Source organism: Rattus norvegicus, chromosome 20 (genome assembly GCF_021556685.1).
Source record: "Rattus norvegicus strain SHRSP/BbbUtx chromosome 20, alternate assembly SHRSP_T2T, whole genome shotgun sequence".
In the NCBI taxonomy this organism is placed as follows: domain Eukaryota; kingdom Metazoa; phylum Chordata; class Mammalia; order Rodentia; family Muridae; genus Rattus; species Rattus norvegicus.
Window position 1 is genome coordinate 45,665,883 of NC_141553.1, and position 11,432 is coordinate 45,677,314.

The following is an 11,432-nucleotide window of genomic DNA, read 5'->3' on the forward strand; positions in this document are numbered from 1 at the left end:
CATATATGTATCCATGTGCTAGCCTGGGTGGACAGTACAGGATTAAGAGAGAACTAATGTCATTCATTTTGCATGAATTCAGCAACTAAACTGACTGGATTTCTTACAGTTAGGAAGCATTGGCACTACCCTAAAACCTGCAGCCTAGCTATGAACCTATTGTGCATAAAATTAGAAGAAAACAACTTAATGATTATAGACACACAGAAGTAGCAGAAAACCTACACCCAGAGTTCATGGCATCATCTTTATCCTTTGTACTCAATCTCAAAACCAGAAAATTGATGCTGGTACATTACTGTATTAGCCAGGGTAAAGTTATGGAATATATAGAATGAAATTCATCAACATATACATATGCATCAATATATGCATCAACATATACATCAACATCAACATATGCTACACATACATCGTATACATATACATATATACACATATATTCATATATACACATACACACATATACGTAACATATACATAATTAGAATGGTTTACAGACTATAGTCCAGCTAATCCAATAATGACTGACTATGACATAAAACTCAAGAATCCAGAAGTTGTTCAGTCCATGAGGCTGGATGTCTCAGCTGGTCTTCAGTATATGCTAGAATTCTGAAGAAATGGTCTCTAATGTCAGTGAAGGAATGGATGTGCCAACAAGGCAGGGCAAGCAGGCAAAGAGCAAACTCCTCCTTCTTTGGTGTCCTTTATATAGGCTTCCACCAGAGGGTGTGGCCTAGATTAGATCTGGATTAAAGATCTCGATTAAAGGTGTGTCTTCCTGCCCCTGAAATGCAGATTAGTAGACCGTCCCAGCTCAAATTTAGCAGAAATCCCTCACAGGTGTGCCCTCCATTTCTGGGTTTTAGTTAATTTCAGATGAAGCCAAGTGGACTGCCAAGAAGAGCCTTTATAATTACCGATAACAAATTGCCTATTTTATTCAATCTCTAGTCGTTTTTACATGCCACTTGCTTGTGAGGAGAATGTTAACGTATGATGGATATAAATGAATGGATGTGGCTGTCCATGGCTCTATGTACTCCATTCTTCTGGGTAGAACTTTGGAATCATCAGCACAATGTGGCTATAGAATTATTCTGTCAGCACAAAGGAAGCCCCTAGACTACCCTTTCTTAGTCATGCCCCTCCTCGTTCTTGGTACTCACTAATCGACTCTCCTTCTTATAGGCTTTTTTAAGGTTATAAAATTAGGACTACAGCATATTACCTTTTGAGATTGCTTTTATTGCTTTTGAGATCCATCTCAATTGTTGTTTGTGACAAAAATTGACTCAGTTGTTATTGGGGATTTCCATTTCATGACATGAAGAATTCACCTGTTACAAGGACATTGAGTTGTCCTCAATTTTTGGCTTAGAATTAAAGCTGTTGTTTGTTATGAACATCCATATAGGTTTTTTTTTTTTTTTGGTCAATCCTCTGGAACAAATACCCAGCAGTGCAATGTCCTGCAAGACAGGAAATTATATCTGAGCCTGATTTCTACACAGACACCAGAAATAGAAAAAGAAGTTTCCCAAAATCCTTTGCTGGGTTCCCATAACCAATATTGCAGGTAACAAAACCCATCTCATTAATAGTCTCTTCCAAACCTTGCATTCTAATTATCCGGAGAACTTTTGAGCATTTGCTCCCTCCCCCCAAAATAAGAACTCAAGTTGACAAAAAAATCTGGTACATAAATATTCATAACAGCCTTAATCCTAATAGGCAAAAATCGGAAACGACTTAAATGTCCTTCAGATGGGTGAATTATTCCTCCTGTGCCTCCAATTCCTCTCTACATTTCTCCAACAGTAGTAATGACTTATCTGCAGCTCATCCAGTATTCTATTGTGTTTTGTACAAAATCGCTGCGGTTACAACTTGAAAGTCCTCCAAAGGAAGCCGAAGCAGGCACAACATTTGAAAACCGTTCTGCTCCCACAGTTGGGAAACAGTGTACGTATTTGTTCAGTCTTCTGCGGTGCACGTATTCATCCATCCAACAACTATTGGCTCAGGACCTAGTATGTACCCAAGTCCTGGAGAGGCCTACTGTGGTTATTTCAAGAAATCGCAAGGCCTTAGTGCGAAGTTGCACTGATGAAAGAACCCAGAAGTATAACACATGGGAAGGAGTAAGGCCAGGAATTCAGAAAGCTGAGGACAATATCCTGAAAAAGAGACGTTTGAGAGGTCTCTGCCATTGCAGTGTATTGTATACAAATGCAATGTACAAACACACACACACACACACACACATACACACACACATACACACACATACACACACACAAACACATACACACACACATATACACACACACATAAACACATACACATATACACATACACACACATGCATATATATATACATATATATATGTGTGTATATATATATATGTATATATATATATATATATATTCTTACAATGAGAAGGAACACAAAATCCAAAGGAGATGACTTGTCAAAGAGAAGTAAGGAAAGGGTAGAGTTTCCCTATACCATAGGAAAGTGTGTTGAAAGATGCTAACAAAATGGCAGGTAGGTTTATTTAAAAAAAAAGAAAAAAAAAGAAAAGTAAGAGATTATGTCTAGAACAGAAAGAAAAAGGACAAAATGAATCAATCAGGCATTTTGGCCGTATTACTTTTGTGTCTTTGACACAAAATATATCAGTAATATCAGTAAATACGGACCAGTGGCTGTGAAAGAGTTAAGTTTTCCTTAAGTGAACAGGAAAGGCCAACTGCAAGTTGAAGGACTTCCGAAAACTCAATAAGAAATAGCTCTTACCCATTAAACCCTATTAGCGTCATGGCTTTTTGTTTCTGACCCTGCCCATGAGTAGTTAGCCTCAACTTCAGGGTCAAGAGATGTGCTTCAGGCACTTACTTGAGATTCTGGCTTTTATGGACCTAAACTTTGTGTTAATCCAAATGCTCTCTGGTGGAAAAAAACTGTTCAGTTCCCCTGACTAATCTGCACCCCACTCCCAACCCCCGAGAGAGCAGAGGGTAGCAGGCTTAGTGGAGGATTAAAGCATAAAGTCCTAACTGAAACACTTTCCTGGGAATGAGAAGGTGACGTCTTCACTTAACCGCTGAAATAGCAAGAAGACTGAAAAAGCAAAGAAAATCAGTAACGTTACAATTCTCAAAGATTCACTGAAAAGAAAACACAAAGCCTCATTTCACTGAGGAGCTTTGCTGTTCAAGTACAATTGGATGGCATTCACTTGGGGATGTCTCAGTTGGCTGAATTTATGAACTGAGGATAATGTCCTGGAAAAGAGACATTTGAAAAATCCCTGCCAATGCTGATATATATGCTGGTGTGTGTGTGTGTGTGTGTGTGTGTGTGTGTGTGTGTGTGTGTATGTGTAAATCATACATATTTACAAGGAGCAAGGTCAGAAGTAGGAACCCCCAGGGGACGTCATCACTAACCTGATAAAGACCAAGAGCTGCCACCAAGCTCTCTACACAGAGCCAGGACCACAGAGAAGTAACTAAGGACTTTGCTGAGCAGGAGGGCAGATCTCCCGGTCCACAGGGCTATTTCAAGGGACTACAAGGCAAAGCGTCTGAAATCCGGGCTCACCCTTCATGAGTTTCCAATCTAGAATGCAACGATGGGGAAGAAGATGAGACCAACGTATCAATAGTCACTGAAAGTAAAATTAAAATGGAGGAAAAGAAAACTGTATAGTCTCACTGATTCTTTCCTCCGCTACTAGCTGTGTGAAAGTCCTTTGAAGATTCTGAGCTCTCAAATGGAAGGGGCCCATGGATAGCTTGTGAGTCAGTTTGTGAGCAGAGGTGAAAGAAAATGCTCACATCTAGAACTGAAGGAAAGAGAGGTGCGAGCGTGTAAGCCTGCAATCGTGCAAGCCAACAATGGGAACCAACAATTCCCAGTCATCGCTGCATCTTCATTAAGTACCTTGGAGCAGCAGTGTATTGCATTCATTACAATGATGTCTGAGGGTGAAGTGGGGTGGGGGATATGACTCTTGAGAGGCAGCTCCTCTAATATCAGTATGACTGGCCCTTAATGTGAGAATGCATGAAAATGTCCTTCAAATGCTGTTTTTTCCCAAATATGTCTCTCCCAGACTTATCTAAATATTAAATGTGGATAGGTGTGGTGGTTTGAATATGCTTGGCCCAGGGAGTGGCACTATTAGAAGGTGTGGCCCTGTTGGAATAGGTGTGGCCTTGTTGGAGTAGGTGTGTCACTGTGGGTGTGGGCTATAAGACTCCCATCCTAGCTGCCTGGAAGTCAATATTTTCCTAGCAGCCTCCAGATGAAGATGTAGAACTTTGAGCTCCTCCTGCACTAGGCCTGCCTGGACGCTGCCATGCTCCCACCTTGATGATAGTGGCTTGAACCTCTGAACCTGTAAGCCAGCCCCAGTTAAATGTTGTCCTTCTAAGAGTTGCCTTGGTCATGGTGTCGTTTCACAGCAGTAAAACCCTATCTAAGACACTAGGCAAGTAAAACACGAAGTTTCTAACTATGTTTCCCCTTCCTACCTCCCACCGTTTGTCTCTTACTCTTTGTCCTGAGTCCTAAAAAGTGGTTTGATTTTCCCCTTATCGATAGCCAAAAAGAACTACAGAGTGTGATTTGAAGAAATAACATTATATTATGGAAATATTTGGGGGTTTCATCTTTTGAGATAGGGTCTCACTATGTAGCGTTGGCTGGACTGGAGTTACTATGCAGACCAGGGTGGCCTTGAACTCCGAGATCCATTTGCATCTGCCTGGAATTAGAAGCTTCAGTATTATGCCCAGTTGTAGCAACTCTTCACTTATTAAGAGATGACAACATATGTGAATGGAGGCATTCATTCTCTAGGTGGAAATGCCGGTTATAGGACACAGAAGGGAGATGGGTTTTCACTCTAGAACGCTTATTCCACGCCCCATTGCACCATTTTCAAATTCTATATGCTCATGGTGAAAGCAGAGTTTGCCACCTTACGTTTTTGTAAATTTATGAGGATTAGAGAGTATTTTCTCCATCTTCCAATTTAACATGACTTTGAAAATTACCTCAGACTTCCAAGCAAGAAAAGGACAGAAATATTATTATAGCTAAGCAACAAGGATTCCTTCCAGGGCACAGCAAGGTCCGTTTTAGAGTCTGCCTTGGCAACGCTGAGAAAAGTGTTCGGTCCTCACAAGCCTTGCAGACCCAGCCGGCAAGCATCCTTGTCTGTGTGAGCATGTGTCTCCTACCAGCAGACATATTAAACCTGAGCATGTTTATAAGTTCCTCCTCAGCCATTCTCTCTGTGACCTCCTTACAGCACCAGCTCCTCTCTCCCACAAGAGCGGAGCTGCAGGATGGTGCGAGGAAATGATTTCATCTGGGTGGAGAAGGAAAAAGATAGAACTTCAGTCCCCCAATTGCAAGTCCAATGTGCTGCCTAAGAGAAACAGCTGGCTCTCCACAGACTGAGTCTCTTGCTCCAACAGCCTCCCCTAGGGAGGGAAGACGCAGGGTGGATTCAGGGACGGGATGCATGCCATCAGACCAGCTTCTTGATTACATGTCCTAATTATCTCTATCTTGGAGTTCTTGCCCTTTTTGTTTCAGCAATACTTGTCTTCAGAGGAGGGGAGCTCTTCCCTGACTCTAAGCCTCCTCTTCTGTGGGTGTGACTATAAGTCTCCTGCTTAGGTTCTTGCATAACTGCTAATCCTGAACACTAACCTACAACTATACATTTTTTTAAAAACATAAAGACCTTTTCAAAAGATACATATACATATACATATATATATATATATATATATATATCTCCCATATATTAATGTTTTTGAATGCTCGGCCATAGGGAGTGGCCCTATTAGTAGGTGTGGCCTTGTTAGAGGAAGTGTGCTACTGTGGAGATGGGGCTTTGAGGTCTTTTTTTTTTTTCCTTTATCTTCCTCTTTATTTTTTTTTTTAATTTAGAGAATACTTTATTAGTTTTTGTAATCAAACCCACGTATATAAGACCTTACATATTTAATACAGTGTGTTACCCCTGTACAAATGGAAAAAACTTAAGTTCAACATTTCTAGACCAATATGGCTGTTAATTTCTGTACAGTGCCAACTCAACACTTAAATGCTCAAGCTACATCCAGTGAGAATCACATCCAGTTTCCTCTTGGCTGCCTGTGGCTCAAGATGGAGAACCCTCAGCTCCTTCCCCAGCACCATGTCTGTCTGACTGCAGGCTGCTATGCCTCCCACCATCCTACTAATGGACTGAACCATTGAAACTGTAAGCCAGCCCCAATTAAATGTTGTCCTTTATTAGAGTTGCCTTGGTCGTGGTGTCTGTCCATAACAATAGAAATCCTAACTAAGGCACTATCCAAAGCCAGAGAAGCAGTTCTCCTCCGAAGGGAAAACTTGCCAAAAGCCAGGAGCTAATGAAACCTACTCTCATTCTACCATCCTTTATGTCCTGCCTGCTACACCAAAGAGGTCATGAAGAGACAGCAGAGTGGACTGTATTCAGAGTCGGGATCACAAAGAGAATGGGTGCTGCTATAGGTCAAATGCATAGTTGAAGGGATGAAACCAACCTCTAGGCTCAGCAGGATAGCCTTCTGGGGAGCTCAGAGCTGGGAATAGCTGTGAGTTTAATACGTTACTACCACATGCTTTCTTCCTACTCTCTTCACCAAGGCATCCTTGTCTTGCATGGTTTTTTTTTTTTTTTTTTTTTTGTTCTTTTTTTCGGAGCTGGGGACCGAACCCAGGGCCTTGCGCTTCCTAGGTAAGCGCTCTACCACTGAGCTAAATCCCCAGCCCCGTCTTGCGTGTTTTAAGCAGAATAATGTTCGTGTGCAGCCTACAGAGCAGGAGAATGTTACCTCTGCAGTAGAATATTGAATGTTCTCAGGTAAAAGTGGCTCCTAGAAGAATCATTACCTTCCCCAGAGATGAGCAAGGGTCTATTACAAACTCTGTGAAGGAAGCATGTTATGATGCCCCGTGCTACAGATCGTTCTAGGTTCAGTCAGTTTGGAGGAAGAGTGGAGTCAACGTTAACTTTAGAGCTTTGTCAGATGTATATTTCATGTTTATGTTAGTTGTTCAGTAAAATGAGTTGCATAGAGTTATGGATTCAGCCCTTCTCAATAAACCATTTTATTCCTGTATGAATCTCCAAGTTAACGAGTTTTTCCAAGGATTGTTTTTGGAAAAATCCTTGAATTGGGGGATTGGTGTGGAAGAAAATACCGTATTTAGCAAAATGCTGGGATCTGCAGTAGGCACTCAAGAATGTTACATTATGTAAAGTTATCCCTCCCAGATTGTTGTAACTGTGTGTAACATAAGGAGAGGAGGGGCTCTGGGAGGCAGCTCAGAGGCTGTCTTCCAAGTATGTGTCAAGAACTTCATAATGCAACTTTTAAGACTTCAAGGCTTTCTTTACTTACCTGGAATTAGTTGGGTACTTTTTTTTTGAAGGGGGAGCAGGGTTTGTTTACTAAATAGCCAAATTTTAACCCTAAAAATAGTTCAGCAGAGAATTTAGACCAGAATTCAGGTTCTGTTTCAGCTCTGATATTTGATTGTTAAATTATTGATCAACAAACTGACCCTTAGTATCTCTCTGTTTACAATTGGAAAGAAACAACCACCACACTACCTTAAATATGGATATTTGGTTATTACCATGGACCTAATTCTTACTCTAGAAGGCTGTATACATCACAGATGTCCAAATCAACAATATAAGCAAGTCGGCCCCTGCTTACCAAGTTCCAGAAAAGGGTTTCAAGTTTCCAAGCCTTTCACTAGACATAGAGTTGAGGTATTTTGAGCTTCCTCAACAATCATTTTTATGATGCCACATATTATGCCAGATTCCAAAGCATTCGTTATTACTGAGAAAAAATATTATAAAACATTAGATACTCACACATCATCTAAATTTTGGTTAGACTATTATCTAAATCAGAACTGAATTGAGTCATATAAAGGGAAAGGCAAGAAAAACCTATTTATTCTAACAATCTTTGAATAAAATTTGCCAGATAATTCCACAATTATCTGGCTGGCCAGAGATCCATGGACCATGGCGGGTTGGAGTGGAGTGTCCAGAGAAAGAGTAGGATTAAGGCCTGTCCAAACCCCAGAAACCTCATCCTGAGATCGACTAGAGTAGGATTGCTCCTCCCTGCTCAGGCCTGTGTGTCCTACACACAGATTTTTGTCCCCACCCAAGAGTTCACATAGCCCAGGTTAAACTTCCTTTTGCCTTATATGGTCAGGTCTGGAAGCACCTGGAATTCCTTCTTATATAAATAACTAAGGCATCCTCAGCACCCTGGCCCCAGCCAATGACATACACTCACTCTAAAAGTCCCTACCACTCCCCAAAATGGTTAAAGAGCCTTTGCCTCCACTCCCCTGGCCCCCGATTCAAATGAGCTGTCTCACTGAAGCTGACCTCTGAGAGTCAGTTCTCAACCTGCTCACAGCTGCCGGAAGTCTCTTCAACTCCCAGCCATTCTGCCTCGATTCCCCTCTCAGCAACCAATAGGGAAGTGGGGCCAGAATGGCAGATAATAGCAAGCTCAATGGGACATGAGACAAACACAACCAAGAACCTCTCTACTTCCTTCAAGAAGGAGGGGATGTGGCAGTAGTGAGCCTTGAGCTGGAGTCGAACTTCAGCTACATAGTGAGAGCTTGTCTCCAGAGATGAGAGGAGTGATGGGTTGGGGGTAGAGGTCCTACTTTTTGAGTCTACGTAGTCATGACTCTTAGAACTGGCTTCCATCAGTGGGACATTAACACACTTCACAAACGCTGAATGTGACTGTGTGCGTTGAAGCTGTGACCCTGCCATATCAAGTGAGGATGACTAACCTTCTAGAAAATGGTCACCCTTCTGAAAGAGAGCCAAGAGTCCCAGCTGATGGCTACCTTACTTCCCAAGGCTGAGCCATTACCACCCACAGCTGACTTCCTAAAGACACCTGTGAAGACGTAACAATTCAAATTGCCCTCCGGACCAATGTAGCCCAGATTTCTGACTCTAGAATCATAAACTAAGTAAATGGTAGTTGCTAAGCACCACGATTTGGGTGGTTCATGAGTCCATCTTAGACAACTGGTGTGTCCATTTCCACTCTTCCTGAATGCCAGGATACAAACTAGTTCAGTGGATTCAGGGGACAGTAGCCTAATCACCTCTAACTTTTAATCCATACTGACTTATTATTTTAGACTTAATATCTAAGCCATCACTACATACAAATTAACATTGATTTGTCACTAATTATTGGTAAGAAAGAAGTATTTGCCCCATATCCTAGTTTACATCTCTGGTGCTGTGATAAAACATTGACCAAAAACCACCTTGGGGAGGAAAGGGTTTATTTGGCTTACATGTCTCAACCACAATCCATCATAATCGGAACCCAAAGCAAGAACCTGGAGGCAAGAACTGAAGCAGAGACCATGAAGGATGCTGCCTATTGGCTTGATAACTATGGCTTCTTTAGTTTGCTCCTTACACCATCCAAGACCATCTGCCTAGGGGTGTGTCACCACCCTTATTGGGTTGGACCCTCCCACTTTAACCATCAGTCAAGAAAATACCTCATAGACTTGCCTACAAGCCAATCTGATAAAGAAAATCTTCAATCAAGTTTCCTTTTTCCTAGACGACTTTAGCTTGTGTCAAGTTCACAACAGCAGCAACAACAACAAAAACAACAATCAAACAGCACTGATAATAAGTTCCTATGGCTGGATCCTTGTCTTATACTGGTTACTGCCAATTGGCTTGTGGTACCTGGAATGGATGTGGCCATTTTCTTTCACTCTAGAATGAAACCCAAAGCTCCCTCACATCCTAGCCCTGTAAGGAGCTCTCTGGTCCTGTTTGTGGGAAAAGCTACATTTCTATTATCCAATGGGAGACTTGCCAGTTCTTTGGATCCTAGCTGATACTTTTAAAAATGTTTTAGATATATTTGTTTTATTTTATGTGTAAAAATGGTCTGCCTTCATGAATATCTGTGTACTACATGCCTGTCTGGTGCCAGTCATGGTAAGAAGAGGGCATCAGATCCCCCGGAATTTGATTATGAATTATGAGTTGTTGTGAAATGCCATTGTGTGCTGGGAATTGAATCCAGATCCCCTGCAGGAACATCCAAGTGTTCTTAATGGCTGAATCATCTCTCCGGTCCCTGACACTTTTATCTTTCTTGGGTAGTTCTTCCTTATAAACAAGGCATGAAAAGTCACTACTAGAAATGTGTATCTAGCAATAAACATTTGATGGTTGTCACACAGAATGTATCTCTTTTTTATTTTTATAGAAAGGCAGAGAAATGAAATTTTCTGGTTTTTTAAAATACATTTTGATCATATTAAAGTCTGAAAATATTCTTTGAAGTGAAAAGAAATATAAAATAAGGACATAATTGCTGTGAAAATAGAAAAGGCTGTATGTAACTTTAGAGCTACATGCTGGCTATGATAGATAAAGCCAATGTTCTAAAATTCAGAAGAAAGCATAATGAATGCATTACTTATCTGTATTTCCTTTTAGAGGAGTCAAACATGTCGTTGTATTTGGTAAAGTTAAGGCATGTTTTTTTTTTCCACTCACCAATAGAGGACCAAGAAGTGTTCTATAATTTCCAGCCATGAAAAGGCAGCTTTCACAATCCATACAGGACCAAGTGTGACACCATCTGAGATGGCTGAGCATCACTTAAAAGAATTTTGGGTGGGGGTAATTCTGAGTAATCAGGAAGTTGTTTAAACCCACATGTTAAAGCTTAGAGGCTATGGTTCTTCTCACACTGGTTATGCAATCCGTCTGCAATAAACTACACAGGTGTTTACTTTCTGGTTTGTAAGGGACAGCGCCAAGTAAACCATCCACTCTGCTCTGCATAGCTCTCTCACCAAGGCTGGCTCTCTCTCTTACTACTCACTTCTGGAATCGGTAAAATGATACATCAAATGCTCTTATTACAGAACGATGGTTTTTATTAAATAGGCATCTGACAAAATATATTCCTCTGCTTTGTAAGGATGGGTCTCTTGTATGCAGAAAAACATTCTTTCGCCTAATAAGTAGAGAAGTGTTCCAAAATGTTTCATTTTAGAGACCTGTGAAGCAAATCTCTGAGAATTACTGTCGTTTCCCATTAAGCATTGTTTAACCCATTATTCATCAAGATGTTTGCCTATGGAACAGCTTTAACAGACACTGTTGGCCTGGCAAGGAGCAGAAAACATGGTCCAAAGCGGGGGAAATGTAGGACACGTGCTGGTAGTTTGAACAAGGGTGACTGGAGGAATGTAATCCTGTTGCCAAGAAAGGGAGATGTCAAGGCAGGGAAATGATGTGTTCCGTTCTGATCATATAAAGATG

At 41.1% G+C, this 11,432-nt stretch overlaps 1 long non-coding RNA gene across 1 annotated transcript; it reads right to left on the reverse strand.

The window, feature by feature from the left end:
- Window positions 1-238: 238 nt before the first annotated feature.
- On the reverse strand, window positions 239-10,770 carry LOC147998716 (uncharacterized). Its single transcript, XR_015646035.1, has 3 exons — window positions 10,659-10,770; window positions 3,460-3,631; window positions 239-2,183 (listed from the first exon to the last, which is right to left on the reverse strand). It is a non-coding gene; the product is annotated as an uncharacterized LOC147998716 (long non-coding RNA).
- Between the last annotated feature and the right edge of the window lie 662 nt (window positions 10,771-11,432).